The sequence below is a fragment of the Hyperolius riggenbachi genome, chromosome 5 (genome assembly GCF_040937935.1).
Source record: "Hyperolius riggenbachi isolate aHypRig1 chromosome 5, aHypRig1.pri, whole genome shotgun sequence".
NCBI lineage: Eukaryota > Metazoa > Chordata > Amphibia > Anura > Hyperoliidae > Hyperolius > Hyperolius riggenbachi.
The window spans coordinates 304,172,987-304,190,714 of record NC_090650.1 but is presented as its reverse complement, the minus strand read 5'-3'; the positions used below and the strand labels follow the sequence as shown (position 1 = coordinate 304,190,714).

The 17,728-nt window shown below is 43.0% G+C and overlaps 1 protein-coding gene across 1 annotated transcript in view; it reads left to right on the top strand.

The window, feature by feature from the left end:
• The window catches only part of LDLRAD4 (low density lipoprotein receptor class A domain containing 4), a 404,941-nt gene that overhangs the window by 49,489 nt on the left and 337,724 nt on the right, over window positions 1–17,728 (top strand). Inside the window, exon 2 of the mRNA XM_068237123.1 lies at window positions 8,734–8,772. The gene's annotated coding sequence lies outside the window, so the exon portion shown is untranslated. The remainder of the gene's footprint in view (window positions 1–8,733; window positions 8,773–17,728) is intronic.

Below are 17,728 nucleotides of genomic sequence, written 5' to 3'. Positions count from 1 at the left end.
TGTATTTTTACACATACCCATGCTGGGTGGGAGAAATATCTCTGTAAATAGACAACTGTGTGTAAAAAAAATAAAAAAAAAAGTCATTTACGGAGATATTTCTCCCACCCAGCATGGGTGTGTGTAAAAATACACCCCAAAACACATTACACTACTTCTCCTGAGTACGGCAATACCACATGTGTAGCACTTTTTTGCAGCCTAACTGCGCTAAGGGGCCCAAAGTCCAATGAGCAGGCTTTACAGGGTTGCTTACAATTTTGCACCCCCCAAAATGCCAGGACAGTGAACACACCCCACAAATGACCCCATTTTGGAAAGTAGACACTTCAAGGTATTCAGAGAGGGCTATGGTGAGTCCGTGGCAGATTTCATTTTTTTTTGTCGCAAGTTAGAAGAAATGGAAACTTTTTTTTTTTTTTGGCACAAAGTGTCATTTTCCGCTAACTTGTGACAAAAAATAAAATCTTCTATGAACTCACCATGCCTCTCAGTGAATACTTTGGGATGTCTTCTTTCCAAAATGGGGTCATTTGGGGGGCATTTATACTATCCTGGAATTTTAGCACATCATGAAACATGACAGGTGGGCAGAAAAGTCGGAAATGCTTCAAAATGGGAAAATTCACTTTTGGCACCATAGTTTGTAAACGCTATAACTTTTACCCAATCCAATAAATATACACTGATTTTTTTTTTTTTTTTTTTTTTTTTTTTTTTTTTAATCAAAGACATGTAGCAGAATAACTTTCGCGCTCAAATGTATAGGAAATTTTACTTTATTTGAAAAATGTCAGCACAGAAAGTTAGTCATTTTTTTGACAAAATTCATTACTTTTTTGGTGAATATAATAAAAACTAAAACTCGCAGCAGCAATCAAATAGCACCAAAAGAAAGCTATATTAGTGACAAGAAAAGGAGGTAAAATTCATGTAGGTGGTAGGTTGTATGACCGAGCAATAAACCGTGAAAGCTGCAGTGGTCTGAATGGAGAAAAAGGCTCTGGTCCTTCAGAGGCGAAAAGACTGTGGTCCTTAAGTGGTTAAAGGAAACCTTATGTGACATTAGACATGTGTATGTGCAGTGCCTAGCACACAAATATGCTGTGATGCTTTTCTTCTTTCTCAGCCTGTAAGAGTTAATATTCTACTATGCAGCTAGCTGCCAGTTTTCCCCAGACTACTGATAAGGAATTACAGCTATAAAATATTTTTGCTTTAGGAAGCCCAGTTCTCTGCCAGGAGAGGATAGACAATAAAAGACAATAGTTCATATATTTGAGCACTATGAGCCACAGAGACAGATTGTTACATTCAGCTGAGACAAAACAATAACATCGGCTTTTTAACCACTTCAGCCTACAGTGTGGAAAATCGTATGCATCCGAGCAAAGTTCACCTCCCATTCATTCGCCAATAACCTTATCGCTACTTATCACAATTAACCACTTGAGGACCCACCCTTTACCCCCCCCTTAAGGACCAGCGCTGATTTATGTGATCTGTGCTGGGTGGGCTCTGCAGCCCCCAGCACAGATCAGCTGGCATGCAGAGCGATCAGATCGCCCCCCTTTTTTCCCCCTTATCGCTCCTGCAGGTGGCATGTTGCGGGGGGGGGGGGGCGCACCTCAAAGCCCCCCTCCGTGGCGACATTCACCCCCCTCCCTCTCCTACCTGTCCCCCCGGTGATCGGGGCTGCACAGGACGCTATCCGTCCTGTGCAGCCTGTGACAGGATGTCGGCTGTCACATGGCAGCGATCCCCGGCCGCTGATTGGCCGGGGATCGCCGATCTGCCTTACGGCGCTGCTGCGTAGCAGCGCCGTACAATGTAAACAAAGGAGACAAATGTCTCCTGCGTTTACATTTAGTCTGCGAGCCGCGATCAGCGGCTCGCAGGCTATTCACGGAGACCCGCTCCGTGATCTAACAGGAAACGGCCGCTCGCGCGAGCGACCTTTCCTGATTAATTAGGGAGGCACCTGGCATCCAGCTACCACTTTGCCGCCGCACGGTATGGGTGTGCGGTCGGCAAGTGGTTAATAGATCTTGGCTTGCAAAAGTATTTGGCCCCCTTGAAGTTTTCCACATTTTGCCACATTACTGCCACAAACGTGAATCAATTTTATTGGAATTCCACGTGAAAGACCAATACAAAGTGGTGTACACGTGAGAAGTGGAATGAAAATCATACATGATTCCAAACATTTTTTTACAAATAACTGCAAAGTGGGGTGTGTGTAATTATTCAGCCCCCTTTGGTCTGAGTGTAGTCAGTTGCCCATAGACATTGCCTGATGAGTGCTAATGACTAGATAGAGTGCACCTGTGTATAATCTAATATCAGTGCAAATACAGCTGCTCTTTGACGGCCTCAGAGGTTGTCTAAGGGAATATTGGGAGCAACAACACCATGAAGTCCAAAGAACACACCAGACAGGTCAGGGATAAAGTTATTGAGAAATTTACAGCAGGCTTAGGCTACAAAAAGATTTACAAAGCCTTGAACATCCCACAGAGCACAAGCGATCATTCAGAAATGGAAGGAGTATTGCACAACTGTAAACCTACCAAGACAAGGCCATTCACCTAAACTCACAGGCCGAAAAAGGAGAGCGCTGATCAGAAATGCAGTCAAGAGGCCCATGGTGACTCTGGATGAGCTGCAGAGATCTACAGCTCAGGTGGGGGAATCTGTCCATAGGACAACTATTAGTCATGCACTGCACAAAGTTGGCCTTTATGGAAGAGTGGCAAGAAGAAAGCCATTGTTAACAGAAAAGCATAAGAAGTCCTGTTTGCAGTTTGCCACAGGCCATGTGGGGGACACAGCAAACATGTGGAAGAAGGTGCTCTGGTCAGATGAGACCAAAACTGAACTTTTTGGCTAAAATGCAAAACACTATGTGTGGCGGAAAACTAACACTGCACATCACTCTGAACACACCATCCCCACTGTCAAATATGGTGCTGGCAGCATCATGCTCTGGGGGTGCTTCTCTTCAGCAGGGACAGGGAAGCTGGTCAGAGTTGATGGGAAGATGGATGGTGCCAAATAATTGGAAGAAAACCTCTTGGAGTCTGCAAAAGACTTGAGACTGGGGCAGAGGTTCACCTTCCAGCAGGACAATGACCCTAAACATAAAGCCAGGGCAACAATAGAATGGTTTAAAACAAAACGTATCCATGTGTTAGACTGGCCCAGTCAAAGTCCAGATCTAAATCCAATCGAGAATCTGTGGCAAGATCTGAAAACTGCTGTTCACAAACGCTGTCCATCTAATCTGACTGAGCTGGAGCTGTTTTGCAAAGAAGAATGGGCAAGGATTTCAGTCTCTAGATGTGCAAAGCTGGTAGAGACATACCCTAAAAGACTGGCAGTTGTTATTGCAGCAAAAGGTGGTTCTACAAAGTATTGACTCGGGGCTGAATAATTATGCACACCCCACTTTTAAGTTATTGATTTGTAAAAAATGTTTGGAATCCTGTATGGTTTTCGTTCCACTTCTCACGTGTACACCACTTTGTATTGGTCTTTCACGTGGAATTCCAATAAAATTAATTCATGTTTGTGGCAGTAATGTGACAAAATGTGGAAAACTTCAAGGGGCCGAATACTTTTGCAAGCCACTGTATATTGTGTTTTTTCCGCCACTAATTAAGCTTTCTTTGGATAGTACATTTTTGCTAAGAATTATTTTTTTCTAAATCCATTTTAACAGGAAGATTAAGAAAGAAATGGAAAAAATTCATTATTTCTCATTTTTTGGCCATTCTAGTTTAAAATTAAAACATGCTACCGTAATCAACGCATGTATTTTATTTTCTCATTTGTCCTGGTTATTACGCCGTTTAAATTATGTCCCTATCACAATTTATAGCACCGATATTTTATTTAGAAATGAAGGTGCATTTTTTCAATTTGCGTCCATCACTATTTGGAAGCGTATAATTTTAAAAAATATAATAAGATACTCTCTTGACATTCATATTTAAAAAGTTCAGACCCTTAGGTAACTATTTGTTTTTGTTTTTTATTGTAATTTTTGTAATTTTTTTATTAAATGTATTGGGTAATTTTTGGTGTGGGAGGGAAACGGATAATTTTAAATGTAAAATAATTTAATGTAATATGAAAAATGTATGTGGGTGTAGTTTATGATTTGGCCACAAGATGGCCACAGTCAAAGTCCTGGAGCTTACGATCACGCTACCAGGAACTACAAGGAGGCTGTGAATTATTAGTTATTTTTTTTGCAGAAATCCCGCGCTCTCTGATTTAGAGCGTCTGTTTTTCTGCGGGGGACTTAGATCGGTGAATGGGAATTATATTCCCATTTACTGATCGGGAAGGGGGGGGGGGGGGGGTGTAATTGCAGGCAGCGGGAGCTGCACAGTCTATCTGGACGGATATATCCGTCCAGATAGACTTAAGTGGTTAAAGTTTTTAAAGGAGAACTGTAGTGAGAGGTACCGTATTTGGCGCCGTATAAGACGCACTTTTTCTCCCCAAAAAGTGGGGAGAAAAAGTCCCTGCATCTTATACGGCAAAGGCAGGGAATCCCCGATTTACGAACGCCCGCCGATACAAACCGCCGACCCGCCGCCATCGGGGATTACCTGCCTTTGTCCCCGCTGTGCCTGGCTTCCCTCCTGATGCGTCTCCTCCCTCCCCCTTGTGTCTCTGTGGCCCCCCGTGCGAGCAGTGGCAACAGCTTACCTCCTCCATCTTGCCCGCGCCGATTGAAGACATCCGGCTTCTCCGTGCGGCTTCCTCTAGTGTCGGGCTTCTAATGACGCGTCATTGATGACGCGTCTTTAGAAGCCCGACACTAGAGGAAGCCGCACGGAGAAGCCGGATGTCTTCATTCGCCGCGGGCAAGATGGAGGAGGTAAGCTGCTGCTACCGCTGTTTGCACTGGGGGGGCCACAGAGACACAAGGGGGAGGGAGGAGATGCACAGGCAGGGTACCGAGCCAGGCACAGCTGGGACACGGGGGCTGCTAAAAAGACACAGGGGGCTGCCAGGAGGACACAGGGGGCTGCCAGGAGGACACAGGGGTCTAACAGGAGGACACAGGGGGGAGTCCAGGACATGGAAGGACAAGGGGGTCACACCAGAGGACACAGGGGGAGACATGGGGCATACAGGGGGAGACATGGGGCATACAGGAGGACACATGGGGACACATGAGGAACATAGGACACCATTTGGGGGAGGACATGTACAAGATGCTCCTGATATATAGACGCTCCAGTCCAGGTTTCGATTATTTTTTTCCCCCTGATTTTTGCCCTCTAAACCTGGGTGCGTCTTATATGCCGGAGCGTCTTATACGGCGCGAAATACGGTATATGGAGGCTGCCATATTGATTTCCTTTTAAGCAATACTAGTTGCCTGGCAGCCCTGCTAAGCTATCTGCCTGCAATAGAGTGAATCACACCAGAAACAAGCATGCAGCTAATCTTGTCAGATCTGACAAAAATGACTCAGGGCTCGTTTCCACTGTTGCAGTGCGGAATCGCCTGGATTCCACCGCTGAAGAAATCGCATGCGGCTGCATTTCCCCATGCGGATTTACCCGCGATTTCGCATGCGATTTCGCATGGCAAGGAGCCATGCGAATTTAACCATGTCACTGCCTGTGTTAAGTTCCATTGGCTTTCATGCGAAATCGCATGCGAAATCGCGGGGAAATCCGCATGACAAAGCCGCATGCGATTTCACTATTGAATACATTAGCGGCGATTCGCCCGCATTCCTGCCGCACGCGAATCTGCACGACCCTGTCGTGCAGATTTTCCCCGCACCGAAAAACGCCGCCGCACACGTGGAAACAGCCCCATCCACTAACATTAACTATGCGAATCCGCATGCAGTGCCCGCATGCGGATTCGCTATAGTGGAAACGAGCCCTCAAACACCTGATCTACTGCATGCTTGTTCAGGGTCTAGGGCTAAAAGTATTAGAGGCAGAGGATCAGCAGGATAACCAGGCAACTGGTATTGCTTAAAAGGAAAGCAATATGGCAGCCTCCATATACCTCTCGCTACAGTTCTCCTTTAAGCCTAACTTAAAACTAATATGCACAATGCTGTCCAGATGCAAGCTGCAGTGCGATCTGGTTGGCATTCCATTGAAGAGATGGACAGCGCTTCCCTGCCCCTCTTGTATGCTGGGAAATGTTGCAGATTCATGCTTAGTGGAAATGGGTCCTAAAGGTGGCCATACACTGGCCCGATTCGCGGCCGTTTCGACAGCAGATTCGATCCTGGGATCGAATCTGCTGCCAATCGTTCGCGCTAAACGCACCCGCCGATCCGATTTTCCTCCCAAAATCGGATCGGTCCGTCGATCGCGCCGTGCGGGAAATTACCCTCGATCGCCCGCGGGTAGGGTGCGCGTCGCTAGCGGCATCCGATCAGGTATACATTACCTGACGCTGGCTCCCGGGCGTCTTCTCCGCGCTGCACCGCTCTGTTCCGGCTCCATCCCGGCGCTTCCTGTGTTACTGCAGTGACCAGGAAGTTCAAATAGAGGGCGCTCTATTTGAACTTCCTGGTCACGGAGTGACACAGGAAGCGCCGGGATGGAGCAAGAACAGAGCGGTGCGGTGCAGCGTGGAGAAGCCGCCCGGGAGCCAGCTTCAGGTAATGTATACGGGGGGGGGGGGGGGGGGGGGTTGGGGCACAGGCGGCAGGAGCAGCTAAACAGATTGTGATCGGTTTCAGGCTGAAATCGATTCACAATCTGTTTGCAGTAAAGGCAGCCATCTGATCCCTCTCTGATCAGATTCGATCAGATAGGGATCTGTCAGCTGGTCGATCTAATGGCAAATCGACCAGTGTATGGCTACCTTTAAGGTGGCCATACATGTATAGATTTGCAGCAGATTCTACCACCAGATTGCTGTCAGATGCCTGTCAAGTTGAATCTGACAGGAATCTATCTGATGTGTGCCATACACTAGGAACAGATTTCCAATAGATTTCAGAATGAAATCTATTGCAAATCGATCTAAATGCATTATTGGACCATTATGCCTAGTACACACCATACAATATACTGTAAGATTTTTCTGTTAGATTTTCTGTGATTAGATTATTTTCTGTAAACTACTGCTAGAGACTGGTCATTCTCTCTGGTGCATTGTCTTCTGGTTATCTCCTGCTGAGTAGAACAATGCTTAATTGCTAGGCAGATAGACGGTTAGTTAGATAATTTCCAACATGTTGGAAATTATCTATCTGGCAGGTAAATCTTACAGAAAATTGTATGGTGTGTACTAGACATTAGATCCAATGCAATTGTATGGGCCATCGATCTGCTGCCAGCAGCAGATCGACCTAGATTTTCCATCCTGTCGGATCAAATCGATCGAAATTGGCTGCAAATAGATTGAATCGATTTTTGATCGATTGTATAGAATCGATCGCTGGCTGAAATAGACCAGTGTATGGGCCCCTTTACTTGTGTGGTTGTTGTCTACTGAATCTGCTGCAAGTGTGTGAAGTGTATTCTTGATCTCATCTACGGTAGGGGGGGGGAGGGGGAGGAATACCAAGGGCCATATGCATATGCAATTACTTTTTCTCCCAAGTTTTCTCCAATGGTAATATTTTCTAACTTGTCAATAAAATGCCTTTTAAATCACCAGGAAATACTTAAAATAGTTTTGATAGTACTTTTCCACCTACTTTTTGGTACTTTTTTCAAGTGTAAAGTGCTGAAAAGTTATTTTAAAGAGGTGAAAAATTATCTCCTAGTAGAAAACTAAGGAAATAAGGTGAATTGCATATAACTCACCAGAGTTATCTCCTTAAAAATAATTTTCATATTATCTTTAAACTAAATTTTCACCATTTTACAATTAAAAAAGGACCCAAAAGTTGGTGGAAAAGTACTATCAATTTTATTGGGTATTGGGTATTTTATCGGTATTTTCTTGCTTGCCAGTGGCGTAAAAGCCATTTTATGACAAGTTGTAAAAATATCACCTCAGAGAAAACTCAGGAAAAAAATGAATTGCGTATGGACCCAAGTGTCTAATCTTATCCCTTTGTGTCCCTAAAGAGGACATGTCACTAACCTTTTATTGTCACACGGGATTTATCACTATCAGCAGAATAAAGCCAAAAAGTAAAAAATAAAATGAAATTGGACGATAAGATTCCATATTAAACAAACAAAAAAGAACCACTCCTCCCAGCTAAGTTTTTGCAAAATTGCATCTAAACAAGACTTTGGAAACCATGCACTTCAGGCAGGTGAAAACAAAGTAAAGATGGTTGTCTATAATGCACAACACTATTTTTGGCAAAAACCAAATTGCATATTGTCAGTAATACCAGCTGTGAATCACAATGGTGGAAGGGTCGTTTAGGTTTTTTTTTTGCGGCCACATGACCTGGGCACTTTGCAGTCGTTGAGTAGTCTATGGAATCAACTGTATCCTAAAGTATTGTAGCCATGTGTAAGGCTATGTGTGTGACCACTAAAGCTTGGCTGAAATTGGGCCATGTAATAGGAAAGTGATCTCAAGCACTAACACATCTACAGTAGAAAGGAAAATAAAGGTATTGCAATAGCTCAAAGTACAGACCTCATACTGATCAGAGTGCTTTTCTTTAATGCGGAAGTCAGTGACTACACTTTTATCTGGTTTCTAAAGTATTGAAGTACCCATTGACTTCATATTTGCTTAATTTGTTTTCATTTTATATTTTTACAGACGCTATACGACTAGAAGTAACTGGGCTCCACATAGTTGGTAAGACATCAATGTTTTTTTTTTTTGTTTTTTTTTTTTATGAGTGTGCATTTAATAAAATCTGTCCAACACTAAACACTGTAGTTATGAAATCTTAAAGTATATTACCTAGAATACAACTGCACAATTAGTATCTACCCAGGGCAGTTTGTAGGCTAAATTGCACCCAGGGTGAGGGTGTAAAACTTGCACCCCCCAACCCGTGGAGGCAGCTAAAGGTGCCCGCAGTATAGGTAGCCTGGCATAGTTGCCCCCAGTATAGGGTAGCCCATATAGTTGCCCTTAGTATAGATTTAGATAGGTAGGTGCCCCAGTATAGGTTAGACAGGTGGTGCCTCCAATATAGGTAGTTAGGTAGGTGTCCGCAGTATATTAGGTAGGTGCCCGCAGTCTAGGTTAGATAGGTAGGTGTCTGCTATATAGGTTAGATAGGTAGGTGCCCCAGCGGGGTGAGTGGGCATAGTAGTTATAACTCACCTTCCTTCTGACGATCCCGCACAGCCTCTATCTCCTTCCTTTCCCAGTATCTGTCGCATTGGTAACAGCGCCCCCTGTGATGACATGCAGTCATGTCATCGCAGGGGCCACTGTTACCAATGCAACGGACGCCGGGACAGGAAGGAGATTGAGGCTGCAGGGGATGGGCAGAAGGAAGGTGAGTTATAACTACTATGCCCGCTGTGCCCCTCCCCCTCCTGCCGTTCAAACCAGCGCCCCCGGCGATTGCACGCTCCGTACATCCATGGAAACGGGGCTGTACCTACCAGTGGAACAATGCTCCAATTTTGTAGTTAATTTTACCATTACAGGGGCCAATCCATGCTGTAAAAGAATGTCTGTTAATTAAAACAGATGGTAGTTAATTATCTCCTGTCCATCTCTGCAAGATACCCCTTCTGGGTAAGTGAGCCCCCCTTCAGATTTTTTTTTTTTTTTTTTTGAAGTGTTCTATTTGGTATGTGCCATTTTTTTCGTGGTTCTTTGTGTGGGATGTAGCCTTATTTATCCTGTGGATTCATCACTTAGTTAACCTATTGTGTAACTAAAATATCAAAAGATATGCTAATGCTGGCAAGCTAGAACCCCATGACACACCCTCTAACAATCTTTAGCAGAGCCCTGATTCGGCCAGATTCTGGCATGTAGCTCCATTTATTAACATTCCATGTTTAAATAAAGACGTTTTGGTAAACAAGCACAAGTTTGGTTTTTCAATATTTAATAGTCTCTACTAGGGATGGTAAGTGAGATGCAAATATTTCTGAGTTGATTTTCTTGCATTTCATTGACCATCCTTAAGGCAGGGGTCACACCTGTCTTTCAGTTTCTACACTTTGCAGAAAACTGAAAGACAAGTGTGACCCCTGACTTACAGCAGCTAATGTAATTTATAGAGAAAACTGACAAATTGCGCAAGATGTCAGTTTTTTTTCTGCATGCGAAATCTGCATTAAAGTGTGACCTTGCTTATTGATTAACATGAGTTCTCAGTTAAAGTCAGTTTTTCTGTGCAGAAAACGTGTACGAAAGCCGGTAAGTGTGACCCCTGCCTAACAGCTTCTGGGCTTTGGTAGTTGAAATTAACGCCCAGTTTACTGCCTGTTCTTGCCAAGGGGGTACGTTTCAAGCACTCATGCCACGTAGTAACGTCGCTCCTGCTGTTTCCCTTACTCCGGCGCTGCTGCAGTTTGCTCCAGCTGAGCTCCGTATGCTAGCAAGGTGCCAATGTTATTGGCTCCTGACCCTATAATCTTTGTCAATCACATTGATCACAGCAAATTTCCAGCAAAAAGCTCAGGCCGTTAAGGGATAAGGAAGCGCCTGCTGGTACTCAAAGGGTTAATCTCTACAATGCCACAACTATTTTGAAGTTAGAGGGTCATCCAGAAAGTAACTTAAGGTTTTTTTTAAGCTTTTATTTGCCACAAGTATTCTTTGTGTCATTTAACTTGAATCTGTCAGGTTAACCTCTCTTCTCCCTGCACCACTTGTCGCATGACTGCAGAACTCTTTCAAATCTGCAGTCTTGTAGACTGCAAATAACTGTTTGTTCAGCAGTATTTACATGAACACCCGATCCCCAATCCCCCCTGACAGGTGAGGAGTGTGATGCTATAGAGATTGAAAACGTTGTACAAAGATATGATAAATGCTTAAAGCAGACCTGAAGATAGTTAAAAGAAAAAAAAAGTTTCACTTACCTGGGGCTTCTGCCAGCCCCCTGCAGCCATCCTGTGCCTTCGCAGCCCTGGCCACGGGCATCCTCGTTCATGCCCAGTGCAGGCGCAATACAAGAATCTCTACTGTGTCTGCGCAGGATGCTCCCGGGGACAGTAGCACGAACGAGGACGCTCTGCAGGCGCAGTGGGGGGCGACTCTACAAAGTGAAACTGCATCGCAATGGGGGATTGGAGGATTGTTGAGGACCATCACGGTAATAAAAAGTCTGCAGAGGGCTGGCAGTAGCCCCAGGTAAGTGAAACATTTTTTTTTTTTTTTTTTTTTTTTTTAACTATCTTCAGGTACACTTGAAGGAGGTGGTTCTGTGGAGAAATCAAAAGATGCAGTGGCCCTTATTCAACTCCTTTTTTTTTATCCTACGTGCTCTTTTCACATCTTATTAATAAAATGCCTGTTTAGTCTTCATTAAGCAAGAAAAATGATTTTGATAATACTTTTCTCAGTACTTCTTTTCAATTGCTGAAAAGTTCAGTTTTTAAAGAGACACTGTAAGGTAAAAAAACCCCTCTGGGGATACTTACCTCGGGAGGAGGTAGCCTCAGGGTCCCAATGAGGCTTTCCCGTCCTCTGTAGACAGCAGGAATCCAGCGCTGGCTCCCCCCGAATCCACAAGCTTGATAAGCTATATTTATTTGCCTCAGCTGCAGTAGCAGCTCTTCCTTCGGTTAAGGCGGAAATAGCCAAACCCGATTTGTATCTGTAAATCCGATTTTGAATTTGACTATTTCCGCCTTAACCTGAACAGAAAGCCGCTAGAGCACCTGCGCAGGATCGCGGTAGGTAAATATTTACCTCGCCGCACTTCAGGGGGTCCTGGCGCTTGAGCAGAGGGACGGAGAGGGATGGGGGAAGCCTTGTTAGGATCCAGAGGCATTCCTCTACCAAGGCAAGTATCCCCTCAGAGGGTTTTTTTTTCCCTTACAGATTCTCTTTACGTCGAGGTTAAAAAAAAAATTATCTCCTAGGAGAAAACTCAGAAGAAAAAGTCAAATAGGTTCCAGTGTGTTCAAAATAAAATCTTTCTTTAAAGGACCTCTGTTGCGAAAATCTTAAAATTTAAAATATATGTAAACACATACAATTAAGAAGTACGTTTCTTCCAGAGTAAAATGAGCCATAAATTACTTTTCTCCTATGTTGCTGTAACTTAACAGTAGGTAGTAGAAATCTGACAGAACCAACAGGTTTTGGTCTAGCCCATCTCCTTATGGGGGTTCACAGGGATTTCTTTATTTTCAAAATGCACTTAGTGAATGGCAGTTTCTCCGTTCAACTGCCAAAAAAAAGTGTGCAGGGGGGCTGGCCAGCATCTTTGTATAAATCTTTTTCAGGAAATGTCTTTATATCAAATAAAGGCCGTGCTGAGAATCCCCTATGGAGAGATGGACTAGCCCAAAACTGTCGGTTCCGTCAGATTTCTACTACTTACTGTAAGTGACAGCAACATGGGAGAGAAGTAATTTTGGCTCATTTTACTCAGGAAGAAGTGTACTTCTTATTTGTATGTGTTTTTAAGATTTTCGCAACAGTTCCTCTTTAAATGTAATTGAAAATGGCTGTTACTTTCTGGGCAACCCTTGTGATTGCTTGTGTTGTGACGGTTGTATGTGTTTTGCAAATGCATCAGCCATGTAGTTAGGGTGACTTCTGGATCACATGCGGCCAGGGTCGGACTGAGCCACAGTAGTACAGTTTTTTCCCTCGGTGGGCCCTGCCTCCAGGTCTCTGGTGGGCCCCCCCTCCTTGTCTGACAGAGCTCCAATTGCTGCCTGCAGCACAAAAATGATCTTCTCAGTGCTGTAATCACTCATGCTGAGAGCAGTGGCATAGCTAAGGAGCTATAGGCCTCGATGCAAATTTTACAATGGGGCCCCCCAAGCACTCTATACATAACAATTGATATGACGCACCAAAACCTGCCAATGGCAACTACAGTGTCAGAGGTGCAAGAAGGGGATGGGAAATAGCTTGTTAATGATTACCACTGTTCAAAGTATCTATAGAAGTGATTATGAGCACAGGACCAATAGAGAGGTAATACTGTAGTTGAGGGAGGGCCCTTCGGGGCCCCTTTGGCCCAAGGGCCCCGATGCGGTCACAACCTCTGCAAAAAAGGACATTACTTTATATTGAAGGAGGGGGACTCTATGCAAAGTTTTGCTGGGCAGCAGTGTCTCCGAATTACAATGCTGCGAAGATCATGTACATTTGGCCCTGTCCATAATACATCATGACTACGCCCACCTTCCGGTGCATGGTCACGCCCTTTTTTCAGCACAATCATGGGATGTGTGGGCCCCAGGTTGAAATTTATTTGGTGGGCCCCCAGTGTCCGAGTCCGACCCTGCATGCGGCCAGCGGGAGCGGACAGTATAATGTCCGCTCTGATGGTCCGCAGTGATCCGGCTGGAGCCTGGGGCACATGCGCTCTCCCATAGGCTATATGGGGGAATGCATCTGCCTGGTCCTGGATTATCGCGGACTGCACAGAAGTGCGGTCTGCTTACTGCAGCAGACCACAAAAATCCGTTGCAGTGTGACTAGTGTGAACTGCTCCTATGTATAACATAGGAGCCGTTCACTCTCTGCTTGGTAATGAGCGGAGAGCAGCCAAAAAAGTCCACTTTGATGGGGAATAGTGCCTTAGTAAGCGAACTTAGATGAAATTGCCTTGAATATTTTTCTTCAGATCTCATGGGTTGCTGCTGACATTATCTAATTTTTAATAGTGAATCAGGAGTTTCAATATGTAATGCACTCCTTAGTGGTAGTATGTACAGTGCTGCCCAAAGTGGTGAAGAAATGGCTAGCAGACAACATTAATGTTTTGGAGTGGCCCAGACAGAATCCTGACTTGAATCCAATTGAGCATCTGTTGGAGCTAAAGATCAGGGTGATGGCAAGAAGACACTCAAACCTGAAAGACTTGGAGCTCATTGCTAAAGATGAATGGGCAAAAATACCTGTGGAGACAAGCAAAAAGCTGGTCTGCAATTATAGGAAGTATTTGATTGCTGTAATAGCCGATAAAGGCTTTTGTATTAATTATTGAGAAGGGTATGAATAATTTTGGACTGGACACGTTTTGCTCAAATGTAAATAAAAGCTGAGATGTTTTGTTTTTTTTCACAATAATGCCTCTTGTACATCTTTTGTGAGACACCTATGTCATTTCCCATCAAAAAAATACTTGCTGGTTGAATAATAGTAACTTTAAGTCAAAATTTGCCAGCGGTATGAATAATTATGGGCAGCACTGTATATGGAGCATAACTTAGTGGATCAGGACCCTGCTCTCTTGATAGGTATGTTACCAGCAATCAACACAATGCACTGTACTTGAAAACAGAGGACCTTCCATTTATGTTGCTAAACAAAAACTATCCTAGAAGGGTATTTATCCTAAATATGTTGCACCCTAGCACAAATGATCTTGTTAGAATACCTTATTCCTTCACACCTACCCATGTCATTGAGCTTTTTAAAAATGCGTAGTCCCTTTTCTTCCCCACTCCTAAGCCTCCACCAACTTAAATTGTCTAACTAACCACCTTCGTCTACAATTCTGTAGGCAGTTGTCAGTTTTGTAAATGATATGTTCTGCTTTCGATAAACCATCTATTCTTATGTTAAGTAGAGCATGTATAGGTGAGGGGATAATCTGTTTTCCGCGTAACTCTTGCAGTAGTTTAAACATTTTTTCCCAAATATAGGAAACTTTACAGCAATCCCACTATATGTGGATGAAGGTACCTTTAGCTTGGCATCCTCTAAAGCAGGTATCTGGGTAGTATCTGGGAAGGTAACCACCTTTTCTAACACAGCATACAAGTGAAGATTGAATACCTGGGGGGAGAGTACTATTATTTCAGTTCCCCAGAATTGTGCTTGGATGTCTTGGCATTGTAATGAACAGCTATGTTTTATTAAAAAAAATCTCAGATTTTCTCAAATGTAATATTATTTACTCTTAATTATTTACTCTTAATTATTTTACATTAAACAGATGTAAGTAATTTGGTTTGGAATCAGACTTTGTCTAATGTATGCAGCATCATTTTTTTTTCCTTTTTGTTTAATATTCAGTTTATGAAACTCCAGAATAGCTGTGCAATGGTTTCGTAGTAACTAAATCCAAGATGATTCTTTACTTCCTTTTGAATGAAACATGAGTAGCAAAAATAAATTCCTTGGCAAGCTGTAGTACAATGTTAAGGTCATTGAAAGACTCTAACAGTTTCCAGAGCTATGAAAGATGGAGGTTTACAATTGCCACACAATCTGTGATAAAAATTTAGAGCACTTTGTTTTAAGATTTAGAAAAAACACCATCCAGTAGAAAGGAATGGATTCATCATTTGTATTTTAAAATATTATCTTTTTTGCACTTTAATGAATACATAATCGATTAATGCTATATCAGGTCAGTGCTGCTCAAGTATCAAACTTAAAGAGACTCTGTAACAAAAATTGCATCCTGTTTTTTATCATCCTACAAGTTCCAAAAGCTATTCTAATGTGTTCTGGCTTACTGCAGCACGTTCTACTATCACCATCTCTGTAATAAATCAACTTATCTCTCTCTTGTCAGACTTGTCAGCCTGTGTCTGGAAGGCTGCCAAGTTCTTCAGTGTTGTGGTTCTGTGATGCATCTCCCCCCTCCAGGCCCCTCTCTGCACACTGCCTGTGTATTATTTAGATTAGGGCAGCTTCTCTCTTCTCTCTTATCTTTTACAAGCTGGATAAATCCTCCTCTGAGCTGGCTGGGGTTTCACATACTGAGGAATTACATACAGGCAGAGCTGTCTGCACTCTGCAGGAAGAAACAGCCTGACACTTCAGTGGAAGATAGCTGCAGGGGGAAAGAAACACACAAATGATCTCTTGAGATTCAAAAGGAAGGGTGTATACAGCCTGATCGTGTATTAATGTATTTTCTATGTGTGGACATACTGTACATCAACCTACTTCCTGTTTTGGTGGCCATTTTGTTTGTTTATAAACAAACTTTTTAAAACTGTTTTTAACCACTTTTAATGCGGCGAGGAGTGGCAAAATTGTGACAGAGGGTAATAGGAGATGTCCCCTAACGCACTGGTATGTTTACTTTTGTGCGATTTTAACAATACAGATTCTCTTTAAAGTGGGGGAAAAATGTAGATAAATTTGTCTAACTAATCCTAGAGAGTATTTTCCTAGAGTGCTGTGGTCTCATTTTGGGTTTAAGGGTCGAGAATGTCAGGCAAAAGTCTGAGCTATGTTTATCACTCTTCCCCTTTTGCTGCTAGTATTTTACGCAGAGAAATGGCCTATTTACTTTTAATCTTCCTGTGTTTGCACAGCCACACATGCTTTATGGCTTCAAATTAGTTTTCAGCAGAGCTTCAGTTGCCTATAACTTCAGATAAATACATTGCATTGAAAAAAAAAAGTTTATATGTTTGTTTAATTATGCCACATGTCCCCATGAGATGCACTTTTTTTTTTTTAAGTGTTCCCCCCCCCCCCCCCTTCCCATTTCAAAGTGAAGCCATTGAGAACAATTGGAAAAAGATAAATGTAGTGGATAAGAATTCCGCTGCACCGATCTTACAAGCGCTGAGCTATTTCATTGAGCTTTTTTCAAACCGCTTTTCCCTGCGCTTTGAGATTAGAAAAGCGATTTAGAAAACGCCAGGAAGTGAACTTTGACCCAGAAAACAATATAATGTATTTTTAAAAGCGCTCTGGAAATCACTATACAAATCGCTTTTTCAAGTGCTTTGCGATTTCCCTATACCTTCCATTGAGCCAAAGCGCTCAGAAAATGGTACAGGCAGCGCTTTTGAAATCGGAAAGCAATCAAAACGCTCATATGTGAACACTCTTTTATAGGGAATCATTGCACAAGCGCTTTTAGGGCGATTTCTAAAATCGTCAGTGCTTAAAAAAAAATCCACAAATGTGTGGTTTATAGACTCCAAGATGTCTCTTGGACTGAGCACAGTCTTCAGACTTCTTGAAATAACTAACATTTCTGTTTTGTTTTGTTTGTAGCATGTTTTTGTGGAAGTTGCGAGGTGTCAGGAACATTCTCTTCTAGCTTCCTGTGGCTTCTCCTATAACATGAGCTGGCTCTGCAGGTTTCCTTCCATTCTTTATAAGCTTATTCAGGCACATGAATAAAATGTTCATAGGTCTCCTTCTATATTATTGTTGCACTGCTGGTAGAGACTGCAGAGCCTAGGTTGAAACCAATCTTGCCTGCTTGTGTGTATTGTTTGTTTCTAGAATGGCTCACCAATCTACTGGAGCAGTGGTAAGAAATTAAACCGATATACAGTTGTGTTCAAAATTATTCAACCCCCACTGAAATTGAGTGTTTTGGCCAGTTTGACATTGATTTTGATCATTTCAGTCATCTTGTTTACAATTAAATCAGAGGCACTTGTAGGTCAGGCAAATATAACATAACCTTTATAATGAAATAACCACAAATGTATTTTCTGTGCTCACATCATTATCAGTTTTATTCAACCCCCAAGTGACATTCATTCTTAGTACTTAGTACAACATCCTTTTCCAGTTATAACCGCTTTTAAACGTGAAGCATAGCTTAACACAAGTGTCTTGCGGCGATCTACGGGTATCCTAGCCCATTCTTCATGGGCAAAGCCTCCAGTTCAGTCACATTCTTAGGCTTGCGTGCTGCAGCTGCTTTCTTTAAGTCCCACCA